The 15,285-nt window shown below is 45.8% G+C and overlaps 1 protein-coding gene across 3 annotated transcripts in view; it reads right to left on the reverse strand.

Annotated features, from left to right (window-relative positions):
- ARHGAP26 (Rho GTPase activating protein 26) overlaps nucleotides 1-15,285 on the reverse strand; it is a 1,692,117-nt gene that overhangs the window by 1,380,413 nt on the left and 296,419 nt on the right. The gene's annotated exons all lie outside the window — the stretch shown is intronic.

Below are 15,285 nucleotides of genomic sequence, written 5' to 3' on the forward strand. Positions count from 1 at the left end.
ACCAACCCAGTATGTAACAGAACTCCTCAAATACAAGATACATTTATACATCAGAAAATGAAATCTGAATCACATTTAGTATGCTCTATATGATTTAAATGATATAGTAGGCCTTGGAAATTCCTTGAGGTACACTCCTTTAGAAAAGTGTTAGCCGTACCCTTAAAAATCTGGGTAATGAAATGACAATAGGAAATTAGATACATCCAATTAGGTTCACAGTATATGAGAAACAATTAACATAAGTTGACTAAGAAAATGAAAGCTACATTTAAGTTGAAATACGGGTAGAAAAAATGTTTAGGAGTAATTTCCCTGAAAAATAGACGAATTAAAGATGAGAACACTAAGGATCGGAGTGTACATGTTCCTATTGTAGATCACATTTAAACCCGTTTCATCAAACAAGGACCTATGTATACATTATCTCCAATGTTATATTTTATTCCCCAATTTGCTTTGGAATTAAAGAGCTGGAACAGTACAATTTCATAAGATTGTTTGTTGAATTGACTTCTTACGTGGAGGATGGTATGCAGACGGGCCGGATTTAGATTAGAGAAAAGTACCTTAAGCCAGCCACGCACGCTATTACGTGCGTGGCGGCCATTTTGAGAGATTGGGCTTAACTCTATATACACAATAAGCCCACCATTTTACCCGATTGGGGGTTGAAAAACGCCCCGTGTGCATATTTTGACAGTTTATCAACTGTCTCCCGATCAGCTGTCCAGACGCTATTCTACCGAGCAGTTAATTTCAGTCGATTCAAAGCGTTTCAAGTACTGTAATACCTTCCCTTCTATCATATTGGGTTAATAGTACTACTGATTCCAATTTTTGGATTTAATTCCATTAACCATAACTATCAAATAATTTCTTTGAAATGTCTTCACCACAAATTAACTTAGAAGGGCAAGTGGAAGAGCTGGTGAACAAGGCTCTTCAAAAAGCCCTTGGTTCTATGGATGATAAAATAAATAAAAAATGAGAATCTGTGTCAAAACACCTCCCCACGTCCTTCCACTAGTAAGCAACAAACAGGAGCAGATAAGACTCCAAAAAAGAGGGCCCTTGGAGGCAAAGAGAGAAAAGGCTCTAAGAAAGCTAAGACCTCCACCCTTCCCTCACGCTCTCAAGGCGGTGACAAGACTGGTGCCTCGGGCACCCCATAAGGGCAGGATCAAGGCCCCGACTCCCCTATTAATATCAATAGTGATGACCGCTTTGACCCTGAAATTGACCGATCCTGCTCTTCTGGTTTTAATACAGATGTGGAAGAGGCACAACCAAGGGGAACGGGGAACTCAGGGGCTTGCAAGGCCTCAGAACCTAACATGGGACTCTTGGACCCATTTGGAGATCTTATGTTTGACCCATTATTAATAAAGCACCCTTTGTCCCCTGAATGGACCACCTCCCAACACGTGGCAGACTACCTTTCCTTCTGGCTGAGGAGAGAAATCATAAAGGCTGTTAGATCTAGACTCCGTTCTGAATGCCAGAGACCCTCCCTTCCAAACAAAGTAGCTGCAACCCTCGAATTGGACCCCAAGGTGGTAGCCTTCTAGCCAAAACCTCCAGAGACCCAAGGAAGGGCATGGATAAAGGCTTAAAATCCTGTCAGGACCGTCTTGACACCATAGGCCCCCTTACCAACATTTTTGAAATGGCTGAATCAGGTCATCTGTGAGACTGCCCAGTTGACCCTACGGAACTGAGGGAGTGGGTCCAAAGGGCTATATGCCTTATCGGTAATGCCAACACGGCTATCTCTACAGAGAGGAGAAAAGGAGTATTGTTCAAGATCGACCCCAAACTAATTGAACTAGCCAAGAATGATGGCAGGCCGAACTCACAAGGTTCTCTTTGGCGAAGATTTTATTAAAGACATGGCCAAATACGTTGGCGCTATTAGTTCCATACAAAAGTCCCAAAAAGAAATGAAAACAGTATTTCAAAATCGGGTTTTCACCCGGGCCGGGAGAATAAGGCAACCGAGGAAATTCAAACTCAAGACCCTTCATGGCCCGTGGTGGCGGCAGATTTAATAACTTTGGCGGCTCTCAACAATTCTTCCCTCAGAAACAGAGGAACCGTGGACGTCCCTTCAGAGGCGAGAGGAGACAACGTTCCTTTTCATCAGGTAGGAACCTGGACAGACCTTTCAGATACCCCTCCAAAGGTGGGAGGGAGACTACTTCAATTCGCTGGGAATTGGAATTTGGTTACCAAACATATTTGGGTTCTGGATACAATGAAAGGGTACAAAATAGACTTCATGGGTATTCCCTTCCAAACAAGACATCCTCGAGAGATTGTCTTCTCTACCAAAGAAACTCCTGGTCTCTCAAGAGGTACAGGACTTACTAAGGAAAGGCGCGATTGTCAAGGGCACTCTTAGGTTTCCCGAGCAATATTTTTCTGGTAGAAACGAAAAACAAGGAACAAAGGCCAGTCAAACTTAAAAGAGTTAAATCAATGGGTAGTCTACCAACACTTCAAAATGGAAGGGATACATCTCCTAAGGGACATTTTAAGAAAAGGAGACTGGTTAATGAGGCTGGACCTAAAAGATGCTTATCTGACAATCCCCATCTGGGAACCCCAACAAAAGTTTCTCCAATTCACTTGGGAGGGACAACTATACCAGTTTTTCAGCCTCCCTTTCGGTCTATCATCTGCCCCTTGGTGCTTCACCAAGGTACTCTGACCCGTCACTGCTTGGCTCAGACAAAGGGGAGTGAGGCTAATCATATACCTCGACGATATCCTCATAATGGCTCAATCAAAAGAGACCGTTTCAATTCACACGGATCTTACAATACATCTTTCAGAACACCTAGGCTTCATTATAAACAAAGAAAATCCTGCGTAATCCCATCTCAACAAACCCAGTTTCTGGGTTTCTTGGTAGACACAGTGAAGGCAGAGCGAAGACTACCGAGCGACAAAGTAAGGAAAGTGAGGAAAGAACTGAAAGTTATTCGCACTAAAGACTTTCCCCTTAAGAATCCTAGCGAGTATACTGAGCCTACTTTGGTCCACAATTCCGGCAATTATCCCAGGGCCATTACACTATTGGGCACTTCAGAGATTGAAAGCAGAATCTCTGAGATCGAACCAATCTTACTCTCAAATGATTTCCCTAGATCAGGAATCAAGAACCGAACTGCTTTGGTGGTTAAAGAACGTAGAAGCATGGATTGGCAGAACCATTTTTGGGGAGGAACCGGATCTGATAATAGAATCAGACGCGATAGGGAGCGAGATGTGGCAACTCATCAACAGGGGGTCGTTGGACTCCTCAAGAGAAGAAGTTGCATATCAACTACTTAGAATTACTAGCAGGTTCATTTGCGATTCGTTGTTTCACCCAGAAATCGATGAAATGCTGTGTAACATAACAAATGGACAATGTGTCCGCAGTATGATATGTCAGCAAACTAGGGGGTCCTCACTCCAAGGGCCTGACCGACCTAGCGAAAGGCTTATGGAACTATTGTTTGGGCTAAGGAATTTCGGTCATAGCGGAACACATTCCTGGGTTGAAGAATGGGGTGGCAGATTGGTACTCGAGGAATTTCGAGGACTCCAGCAACTGGAGACTAGACAGACAGGTTTTCTTAGCCATCCAATCCAGATGGGGTCCCTTCAAGGTAGATTTGTTTGCAGACCGTCTGAATACTCAATTGAAGAATTTCTTCATTTGGAGACCAGACCCTCAAGCTCAAAAGGTAGATGCTTTCCTTCAAGATTGGGGGGGGGGGGGGGTTAGCACCTTATGCTTTCCCTCCATTTGCAGGGCTTCCTCGCCTGCTCCTTCATACTCGACGTTACCGTCAGAGCATGGTCATAATAACCCCTCTTTGGGGATCTCAGGCATGGTTCCCAATCATCCTAGAAATGAGCGTAGAATTTCCTATTTTGATTCCTTCATTCAAGGAAATACTCCTAGGTCCACAGGGAGACATCAATCCCTTTGTAGAAATCGGTCTTCTGGTACTGACGGCATGGAATATTTCAGGAGTCAATGGCGAATCCCTGGGCTTTCGTCAAATGCTTGACTCATTTCTGAGTCATGGGCATCTGGTACAAGAAAGGCTTATCGATTGGCATGGAGAAATGGGTTCGCTGGTGCATTCCAACTACATTATGATCCCATTTGAACTGATCTAGTCCACGTTGTTAACTATCTTTCAGAATTGTTTACATCAGGTTTATCTTATAGAACTGTTAATGTTTATAGATCTGCTATTTCAGCTGGCCATTTTTTAATTAACGGAATCTCCGTTGGACAGACTATTAACTAAAAAGATAATGAGAAAAGCAGGAGGGTTCTGAACCCTCCTTCTGCTAAGTATACTGCCTTCTGGGATGTTACCCTCGTTCTTCAAACTCTTTCTTCTTGGGGAGATAATGCTTCTCTTTCTCTTAAACACATCTCATATAAACTTACCGTTTTATTAGGTCTAGTTTCTTTTAGAAGGACTTCAGATGTCAAGGCTTTAGATATCTCTAGCAGAGCCTTCCAACCCGAAGGTGTTTGCTTTTATCTCAAGAAAAGAACCAAGACGATGTCTTCTTCTATCTTTTACCCCTTTTTTCCTCAGAATGAAAGACTGTGCGTGGTTAAATGTTTGAAAGAGTACGAGAAAAGAACTAAAAACATAAGATTGAATGAATGTCAATTATTGATTTCCTACAGATCTCCTCATAAAGGAGTCTCTTCTCCAACCCTAGCTAAATGGGTTAAGGATGTCATGCATGAAAGCGGTATAGACATATCTATTTTTGGAGCTCACTCCCTCAGAGGTGCTTCAGCTTCTAATGCCTTTTTTCTAGGAGGTGGTCTGCAAGATATCGTTAGGGCAGCAGACTGGTCGAATGATAGTATGTTTAAAGCTTGTTATTTCAGACCAATCTCTAATGTGATTGATAATGTTCTTAATGCACTTTAAACTTGCATAATATGGCCTTCGTGTTGGGCCATAAAATTTAGATTTTTCACAGCCTGCTGGGCAGAAAATCTGGATTTTGTTAAGGACACGGAGGCTAATATCATCCCTCCTCTTTGGGATATACCCTCCCTTTTGAGTATTTTTTTTATACATATACTTATTTTGTGTCAAGATTTTATTAAATGATATTCTTTTCTTTCTGAATAAGAATCTCCTTTTCCTTCGGACCGTATTTGGAAAGCTATCTTGATTTTATTCCTGGTTTTATTTCTGCACGTTGATCTTTCCTCGCAGTCTAACAAAGAAGGAAGATGGCTGGTTACGAAGGGACTTTATACTTCTTCAGAATGTTCATTGCAGTTCTATGTTCTTCAATTGTTGCTGCTGAGCTGTGGCAATAAAGGAGATTTGCATAATATTGGCCTCCGTGTCCTTAATAAAATCCAGATTTTCTGCCCAGCAGGCTGTGAAAAATCTAAATTGTCTGCAGATGAAGCATATTCACTTTGACAACTCAGCTCAATCTTCAAACTTTTATCTTCCCTCACTGAAGAATATTAAACACCTTTTTAATCCCAATAAGTAAAACACTGCTACTCTGGTTCACGTTACCTCACATTTAGATTCTGGCAATATCATCCTAGCTGGAGTTTCCCCACCATCCCTGACCCAGGATGATAGCAGTCTTCCTTGCTACGGCTCATCTTATAGCCACCAAAAGAATCTTTGATCATATGTCAATGGTGCTAAGGAAACACCTAGATTTTCAAACCAAGCCAGAATAGAATTTTATACCTGCTATTTGTCTTACAAAGTGCTGCAACAGGCACCGTAGCTGGCAAGTCTTCTGGTCATCTCTGGAAAAACGAGGGATCTAAGAAACAAATACACCCTCCACCAGAAAACCATAAGATTTAAAACATCCCTAGCACTAAAATAATTCATAACTGGCGCAGCCTCAAATAAATGGATCTAATTCCTATTCTTAATCTCAACCCATGCAGATCTTCTCTTTTCTTTAGAAAAGCATAAAAACTCACATATTAGAATGGCATCTGACCTAAGTGAGAATCTATACCATATTCTATATATTTTCCTCTATCAACCAATCAGTTCATGTAGGTTACTGTAATCCACTTGTGTCCATCCCTGTGACAGATTCCACTTTGATTTTTCTACTGTGGTATGAAAAGCACTCAAATGCCTTCTATCCCAGCAGTTCTCTGGAGAGTTTGAAATCAATTAAAAATAAACATTTTCCAAGATAGAGGCACTCAATCCACTCTTTCATCCCCTTTGGTGGAGTCCACTATTTAGATGACCTCAGGACAAATTGCCTCTCACTGCTGTCAGATGTGGGTGCCCGCCTCTACGTGAACTATTCACACACTGTAAAGCATGGATAAGGATCGATATATTTTTCTACATCCAGGACAATATCCAAACTACCAGTCTCAAACATTAGACTTAATCGAAAGCCTTTTGCCATAACCCAAAGAATCTTAACTCCATCAGCATCACAATTTCTTTTAAATTGTCCCCACTTGATAGTTAGAGCCCGAAATCCTCCTCTTTTCAAAGTTTAGTTTGTGTGAATTATTTAGCTCAAACCTAGTTAGCAACAGAGAACAGTACAAAAGTGGGTGTTAACTATACTGAAATGGGAGACTACAAAAGGGTGCACGAGAAATGGGGTGAGGGCTAACAAGACATTGGGAGGAGGGGGAACAAGTTTTACTTTAATGATTTATGCAGAGACATGCAAATGGACAAAAAGTGTGCAGGGGCTAACTGTTGGGAGAAGGTGGTGGGTAATGCTGGCAAGCAGATTGTAGAAAAGGGGGGCCGATACATTCTTCAGGTGTATTAGAGATGAAGACAGATGAAGGTAAATGGGATAGATGAAGGTAGCAATCGCTACCTTGACGAAGGTAGCAGTCGCTACCTATATGTTGCAGTTTGTAAACATATATACCATCCCTGTCATTTAATCAAACCACTAGTGATTAGAAGTTGATAGAGACTGCTACTAATCACCATATAGTGCTATGCCAAGGCCTTCAATTTTCAGTACCGAATGCTTAAGAAGCAATCAGCATCAACAATTGCCAAATATTGCGTGATGTCAATTCTTATGATGTTATTGGATCCAAAGAGCATGTGGTGTCGCATCTGCTATGCACAAGAGAAGGTAGTACTCCCATCAATCAAACTATAAAGCAAAACATCTGAAAGTGACTGCTTTTTCTGTTTATTACTTGTAAACAGTTAAAACACAGCAGCATACATTTCATTCCGTATTGTCAAAATTGTAAGGCTAAGAACATTCAGTACAGCAATTTTATAACAATGACCAGCTATGTTTACAAGTTCAATGAGGCTTAGTTAGTCAATATGTAAATGTTAAAAAGTTCCAAGATATTACGTCGATGGGCTACTAGATCATGGCTATGACGGAGGCCTTGAGATGGGTGAAGAGTAGGTCCTCTGGTGACAGTGAGATTTGAAAAGACAATTAGCGGCACGTGTGGCGATCCTCCTGAAACTTTTTCAAGGCTGAAAAATAGACACTAAAACGATATCGGATGTGGACAGGCAGAGCCTATGTGAACTACTATAGGGTGAACTGGTGAAGAGATAGTGGGCAATCCAAGTAATCTGATGAAATTAATGTATTTGCTGATAAATGTTTTGAATCCTATCTGGCAATAGAGATAAACGTTAAGTCATTATCATTGGCTGCTAAGGATCCAGTGTAATAGTATCCCCACAAAATGATGGAAAGTAAGACATACCAAGTGAAAGAATAGAAGCCCCCTGCGTCACAAGTTGTCATTTGCACCCAAATGTGTGTTCAGTTAGGCTAGCCCAAAGCTTTGAGAGAGGTATGAAACAATTTGTTTACCTTATGGAATGGTACAGAAAGAAAAGTAAATTATCAAGACACATGGCATTCATAACTTTGTGACCTGTGTCAGGAGAGTTTGGACATTAAAAAATTACCTGTAATATAGACGACAAAGTAATAGATGTTTGTATGTCAGAGGAAAAAAGGCAATAACTATGTCACTGAAGAATAAAAATGTGAGCGATTTCTGTGTGAAGTAGGGGCACCTTATTGTACACCTTGATTTGAGTGGATTTGATAGCATGTATAACTCATCATGGTACATGCAATGCAGTGCTCCGTCTGGATCAATTAAATGGATTTAGTAGGATGAGCTGTCCAGTGGACGTACTGGTGCTAAAGACAAGGTACAGCAGCAACAGATCGAAACAGAGTAAAAAGCCTGGCCTTTAAGTTTTTTGAGAGGACGTAAAACATTCTTCCACACAAACATTCGAGAAGCTGTTCCACAACCTGGGCCAAGTTGTGGAGGGGTTCATTGTCTGGTGGCTGCTGGTTGCAGCATCTCCAGCAGCAAGTTGGGATGTTTGTTTATTGTTCAGTTGTACAGGCTCAGTGTGTGGGGGCACACGAGTTTGTTGTGAGTTTACACACACATTTCAGCACGCTGGAGCCATTGGCAATGGTGGGTCACGTAGGGCAATACAAGTTTTTTACTTGGAACATGAATGGTCTCAACGACCAGATCAAGCGGGAAGTGGTCAAGGCCTATGTAAAGAGGCATGGCTCAATAGTCATCTTTTTACAAGAGAAGCATCTTCTGGGGATTACGTGTTCCTTGTTGGGGAGAGGAGTACATTCAGGTTTATCATTCTGGATATGCAAGGTGGTCCAGGAGGTGTGGCAATCTTGTCAAAACGAACCTTCTAGCGAGTGGTCCACGAGGTCCATAATGATCAGCAGGGGCAATATGCATTTTTGCACGGGATTTAGATGGGATGGCTTGGATGCTGTGGAGCGTGTATGTGCCGCCGCAACTGGGAGCGACCCTGGAGGCACTGGCGAGGTATCCAACAATAGCTACACCTGGGTTCACACTACTAGGGGGTTGGGTTGGAGACTTTATTGCTCTCTTGGAACCAGTGCTGGATATCATATCTGCTCTGGGAGCCCTCTAGACCACCCACCTTCACTCCTGGGGAGATGCTCTGGGATTAGTAGACCGTTGGAGATTCTGGCACCACAACAGAGGCAATATACTTACTACTCCCCTCCACACAGCATGTCCTCCCGACTGGACTACTTCCTCCTCAGACATCGGTCTAGTTACGCAGACCTGCATCCTTCCTCGAGCCATATTGGACCACTCCCCAGTTGGTGAGGGTGACCAAGGGGCGGGGGGCGGTTGAATGCGTGGTGGCTGTGGGACGAGGACTTTGTGGAAGAGATTAAGGACACCATAGTAAAGTATTTTGTATTCAACAAGTTTTCTATGACCTCTCTGGTGACGCTGTGGGAAGCATTCAAGACCGTGCTCAGAGGCTGGGCATTTTCATCCATTGGGGTCGCAAGAGCACGAATTCATGAGATCACAGAATTGGAGAGTGTCACTGGCGCTCCCTTCATACAGGCAGGACTGTGCAGGTTGGCCCAGGTGCACCTGGAATGGCAGTTTTATACCCTGGGTCAGGTCTACGAAATGGGGACAAGGCAGGCAAGATGATCTACTGATTGGCAACAGCAGACCATCCTTGTACCATGATAGAGTTAAGGTCAGCGGAGGGTGAGATCATCATTAGGGCTTCTGGCTTGGCATGAGGCTTTCCCATGTCAGGAACTTGTATGCTGCTGGGCAGTCTCTCTCCAAAGAGCAAGATTTGCCCTTCATTCTTGATTTGCCAGAGCAGACATGGTCGGCCTTGGAGCGTAGGGACTTAACCAAGAAGAAATCCAAAATGCCATCTCTTTCATGCCCTCAAGAAAAACCCCCGGCCCCAACAGGTTTCCACTAAAATTATATAAACGTATGCACCTTTGCCGATACCACACTTGTTGGAATTGCATGAGGGGCCACTCCTCATTGGGACGCTCCCGCATGACCTGAGAGGGGCAACTATCAAGGTCTTTTTGAAGCTGAATAAACCCCTAGAGGACTGTGGGTCTTATAGTTCCATATCTCTCATTAAACTGAAAGTAAAGATCCTGGCTAAGGTGGTGGCCACGCGCTTGGTAGCAGTGGTTTGTTCGAGAGTTCATGCAGCTCAGAATGGTTTCAAGCCACGCAGGGGCACCCGCCATTGCTTCTAGTGTCTGCATGTGGCCTTGGCCTGTTTGGTGGAGATGAAGGGATATTCGTGCTCCTCCTAGTTGACATAGATAGGGCGTTTGACATGGTACATTGGCCCTATCTCTTGGAGGTCCTCCATAAGATGGGATTTGGTCCCCGGTTCTAGCAGTGGGAGTTGAAACTGTGCATAGATTTATGGACGCAGGTTTGGGTCAACAGTGCCCTTTCCGCACGCTTCCCGGTCGGAAGTGGCCCCCAGCAGGGTGACCCCCCTACTGTCATTAGTGTTTGCTCTGGTGGAGGCCATGGTAGAGCTCATTGGATAGATGACAGTCTGCGTCTTTGATTGGGGGGGGGGGGGGGGGGGGGAAAGAGACACGGTTTTGCAGTATGCAGGCATTCTTTTGTTTATATATCTAGGAGCCTCGGTCTACCCTCCCATGTCTCATAGGAAATTCTACAGATCTATGGGGAGGCCTCAGGGTTAATTGGAACAAATCTACCCTCATGCTTGTCTGGGGGTGCTACTAGAGACTGGGTGGATTCTCGATTGCGGGGGATGGTTTCTATTATTTGGGCATGACAGTTGCCCTTTCTAAATCCAGGTATTGGGACCTCAATATCGTTCCCTTGGTTGCTCGGGCACAGAGCAACATGAACTAGTGGTCTAAGCTGCCACTATCAATTGCAGGCCTTTATATGCTACAGCATTATCCCTACATCATACCGCCCACCATCTTTACCGAATGGCAGTCACGGGTCACCACTTTTCTTTGGGCTGGGAAGACCCTAGAGTATCTTTCCTGAAGTGCCGCTACTCCCCATTTGATGCAGGCTTAGAGAGGGCCAACATTCGGCTATACTACTGGGCCTTGCAATTGGTCAACATTGACTGGCTCCGGGCAGACAGGTGAGATCTGACTCACTGGTTGCCATTAGCTCTCCTTCACCCTCTACAGTCTGCTCTCCTTACTTTACTTATGGGGCCCTCTGTGTGCCTTCCCACCGGTTACGCAGGTCCTCATTCGCTGTTGGTATTTAGCGCTACACCACACCAAACGATATGTCAGATATGGAGTAGTTTCTTACCTGTAACTCCAGTTCTTAAGTAGGGGTATCTCTGTTATAGTCATAATCTATGAATAATCCCCGCCCATGTGCGGGGACCCCGGAGCAATCAAAAATATCTCTTAAGCTGTCCCGCATTTGCAAACCTGCAAAGACACTTAAGAGACAGACAAAATAATACAGCCTAATCACAACAAGGCTGCACTGGCCAGCACTTCCTCTGAAGTGAACACAACAGCCAAAATAAAGTTGAAATGTCATTTTTATTCACATTTGACATGTTCCTTTATTATCACACACTCCCTTCACCAAAATCCCTTTAAACAATAGAGAGGAAGGGGTGGACAGACAAGCCCTATAGGCTGTCATTATGTGTCTGCTAAAGGGATACCGTGCCTTTAAGAAACTCTCCAGAGACCCCCGGTATCCCAGGATGCACAGCCAACACAAGTTACTTTCAGTTTTTTTTGAAGGTGTATAACAACAGGCCTGATACTGTCAGGTTACTCCACCGGGGAGGAGGGAGGGTCGCTTATGACTATAACAGAGATACCCCTACTACAGAACTGGAGTTACAGGTAAGAAACTACTCCTTCTGTAGTAGGGGATCTCTGTGTATAGTCATAATCTATGAATAGAATGGCAAGCCCATCCCAACCAACAAGAAGCGGTGGAGTAAGTCCAACCACCAACAAATCACTGTGCAAACAAATTCCTCAGCGAAGCCTGTCCAACCTGCGCATCTGCCCTAGCATCAGAATCCAGGCAGTAATGCTTTGTAAACGTATGGACTGACTTCCAGGTGGCAGCCTTACAAATGTCCGCAATGGGAACATTCCTAAGCAAAGCGGTAGTAGCCGCCTTGCCTCTAGTCGAATGTGCCGTAGGCTTACCCCCCAATGTTTTATTAGCTTTTTGGTAACAAAGCTGGATACAGGAAACAATCCATCTGGAAATGGACTGCTTTGAGGTAGCTAAACCAGTTCTTACCAAACCATAATTAACAAACAGTTGATCCGACCTGCGGATATCTTTTGTCTTATCCAGGTAGAATTTCAACACCCTACGTACATCAAGTGAATGCAGAGACCTCTCCGCCGGAGAGGAAGGATGCTGAAAAAACGTAGGCAAAGTTATCATCTGATTCACATGGAAATCTGAGATTACCTTAGGCAAAAATTTAGGATGGGTACGCATCACTACTTTAGAAGCATGGAAAACAGTATACGGCTCTTGACAACACAGAGCCTGAATCTCACTCACCCTCCTGGCCGATGTAATGGCCACAAGGAAGGCAGCCTTCCAAGACAAATGCTGCAACGAAGCCTTATGGATAGGCTCAAAAGGCTCCCTCATCAATCTAGATAACACCACATTCAATTCCCATGGTGGAGAAGGTCTTCTAACAGGGGGGGGGGGACACCTTACGCAAACCCTCCAAAAAATCCTTAATCACAGGGATTTGAAAAAATGAGGTTTGAGAAGGGCCCTTCCTATACGCAGTCAGAGCTGCGAGATGAACCTTAATAGACTGAAAATTAAGCCCAGACTGAGCTAACTGCAGCAGAGAAGGCAAAATAACATCTTCTTTACAGGATGTAGGGTCAAGGTCCTTTGCCTTGCACCATAAGCAGAATCTCTTCCACTTATAGGCGTAGGAAGTCCTCGTAGACTGTCTCTTAGCCTCTTTCAAGATCTCCATACAGTCCTGAGGCAGGTTCAAGTGTCCATACTGTACTAGCTCAGGAGCCATGCTGCCAAACTCAAGGACGAGAGATTGGGGTGAACCATCTGTCCTCCGAACTTCGTGAGAAGGTCCGGCCGACACGGCAGGCGTCGGTGTGGCCGAACAGACCGGTGAAGAAGGTCGGTGAACCACCATTGCCTCGGCCACTCCGGAGCAATCAGGATCATTCTGGCTCTGGATTGCGACAGCTTGATCAGCACCGCCGGGATCAGGGGAATGGGTGGAAAGGCGTAGAGAAAGCTGTTGGACCAGCTGATCCATAGGGCATTCCCCAGCGTCCCTGGTTGGTAGTACCTGGACGCGAAGTCGCGGCATTTGCTGTTTTCTGCCGTAGCGAACAGATCTATATCCGGAGTGCCCCACTCTGCGAAGACGTCTCTTAGCACGTCGTCGTTTAGCACCCACTCGTGGTTCTCTTGAACGAGCCTGCTGAGCGCGTCTGCTTGGGCATTCTGCACCCCCGGCAGATGGGTCGCCGTGATCGTCAGGTTCCTGGCCACCAGCCAGTTCCAGATCGCCTGTGCCTCCCGAGACAGGATGCGTGAACGTGAGCCCCCCTGCTTGTTGAGGTAATACATGGTCGTAGTATTGTCCGTCTGAACCAGCAGGGAGTTCGTCCTCAAGGAGGGATGGAACGCCTTCAAGGCCAAGTGTACCGCTCTGAGTTCCAAAAAGTTGATATGGTAAGTCGTCTCCATCTGCGACCATATCCCCTGAATCTGAAGAGGGCCCGAATGCGCTCCCCAGCCCTGGAGAGACGCATCGGTCACTATGGTCTGGACCGGAATATCCTTGTGAAATGGAGTCCCCTTGCAGACATTCTCTGGGGCACACCACCATGTCAGAGACTGCCGAGCGTGTTGAGACAGCTGGATCTTGTCCTCCCAACGCCCCCGCCTCTGGTCCCATTGATCCTCCAGACATTCTTGTAGGGGCCTCATATGCAGACGTGCATTGGGGGTGAGAAAGATGCAAGAAGCCATCGACCCCAGTAAGGAAGACACCGACCTCACCGTAGGAGAGCGGGCTGAGATGAGATGCCGCGCCTTCCCACGGATCGATAAGCGTCTCTCCTCCGAAGGACACACGCTTGCGGTCAAGGTATTGACTGAGGCCCCCCAAGTACTGGAGACACTGCACAGGGATCGGCACTGACTTCGACATGTTGATGTGCAGGCCCAGGCGATGCAGCAAGGCAGCTGTCCTGTTGAAATGGCACTGGGCTTCCTGGTAAGTGGACGCTTTGATCAACCAATCGTCCAGGTAAGGATACACAAACACCTTGGTCTTCCGCAGGTGTGCCGCGACCACCGCCATGCACTTGGAGAACGTCCGTGGTGCAGACTTCAGGCCAAACGGGAGTACTGAATACTGGTAATGGTTGTTGCCTACCAGAAACCTCAGGAACTTGCGATGCTTTGGTGCGATCGGCACATGAAAGTAAGCGTCCTGCAGATCTATGGCGCACAGCCAGTCTCCTCGATGCAACTGAGGGTAAATCTGATGCAGGGACAACATATGGAACTTTTCTCTGCGGATCCACTTGTTGGCTTGACGCAGATCTAGAATAGGCCTGAACTCGTTCTTGTCCTTTTTTCTTACGAGAAAGAACCGTGAGTAGAGACCTCTTCCTTTTTGCTGCAAAGGAACCGCTTCTATCGCCCTCTTTTTTAACAGAACGTCTGCCTCCCGCTGGAGCTCCCTTACCATGTAGGAGGAGCGCACTGGTGGAATCTGTGGGGGCGGGCTGGTGAAACGAAGACAGTACCCATTGCAAACAATATTCAGCACCCACTTGTCCTGCGTTATTGTCCTCCACTCTGCCAGGTAGTGTTGAATACTTCCCCCCACCGGAGCGGGTAACGGATGAGGGGGAAGTAACTTTTCAGGGCTTCGACCCGGCCGGGCCTTTGTTCCCCGCCGAGGACTGATGCTGGCCTCTGCCCCTCTGGCGCTTCTGAAAGGACTGCCTCGGGTACTGCTGCTGTTGCTGGGGCTGTTGTTGGTGGCCCGACTGACGCCCTTGGCCTCTCTGCTTGGCGTACCGCCTGCCCGAGGATCGGAAGGACCTCCTCTGCTCCTTGGGCCTCTCCAGCCCCACCGCCTTCAGAGTTTCCGCCTCAGCCTTCATGCGGGCCATCTCGTCATCCGCATGTGACCCGAACAGCGTTGTGCCTGAGAATGGTAAATTGGCGATCTTCTGCTGCGCTTCAGGCTTGAGCGGGGTCAGCCGCAGCCAGGAATGCCTCCTCATGTGTATGCCGTGGCAGTACCCATGGGCCGCCAGCAGCGACACATCCCCCGCCGCACTGATGATCTGATTAGAGACCATCATGCCCTCGTTCAGCACCTCCTGAAAGTCCTCCCTCTTGTC

This window comes from Triturus cristatus, chromosome 7 (genome assembly GCF_964204655.1).
Source record: "Triturus cristatus chromosome 7, aTriCri1.1, whole genome shotgun sequence".
Classification (NCBI taxonomy): domain Eukaryota; kingdom Metazoa; phylum Chordata; class Amphibia; order Caudata; family Salamandridae; genus Triturus; species Triturus cristatus.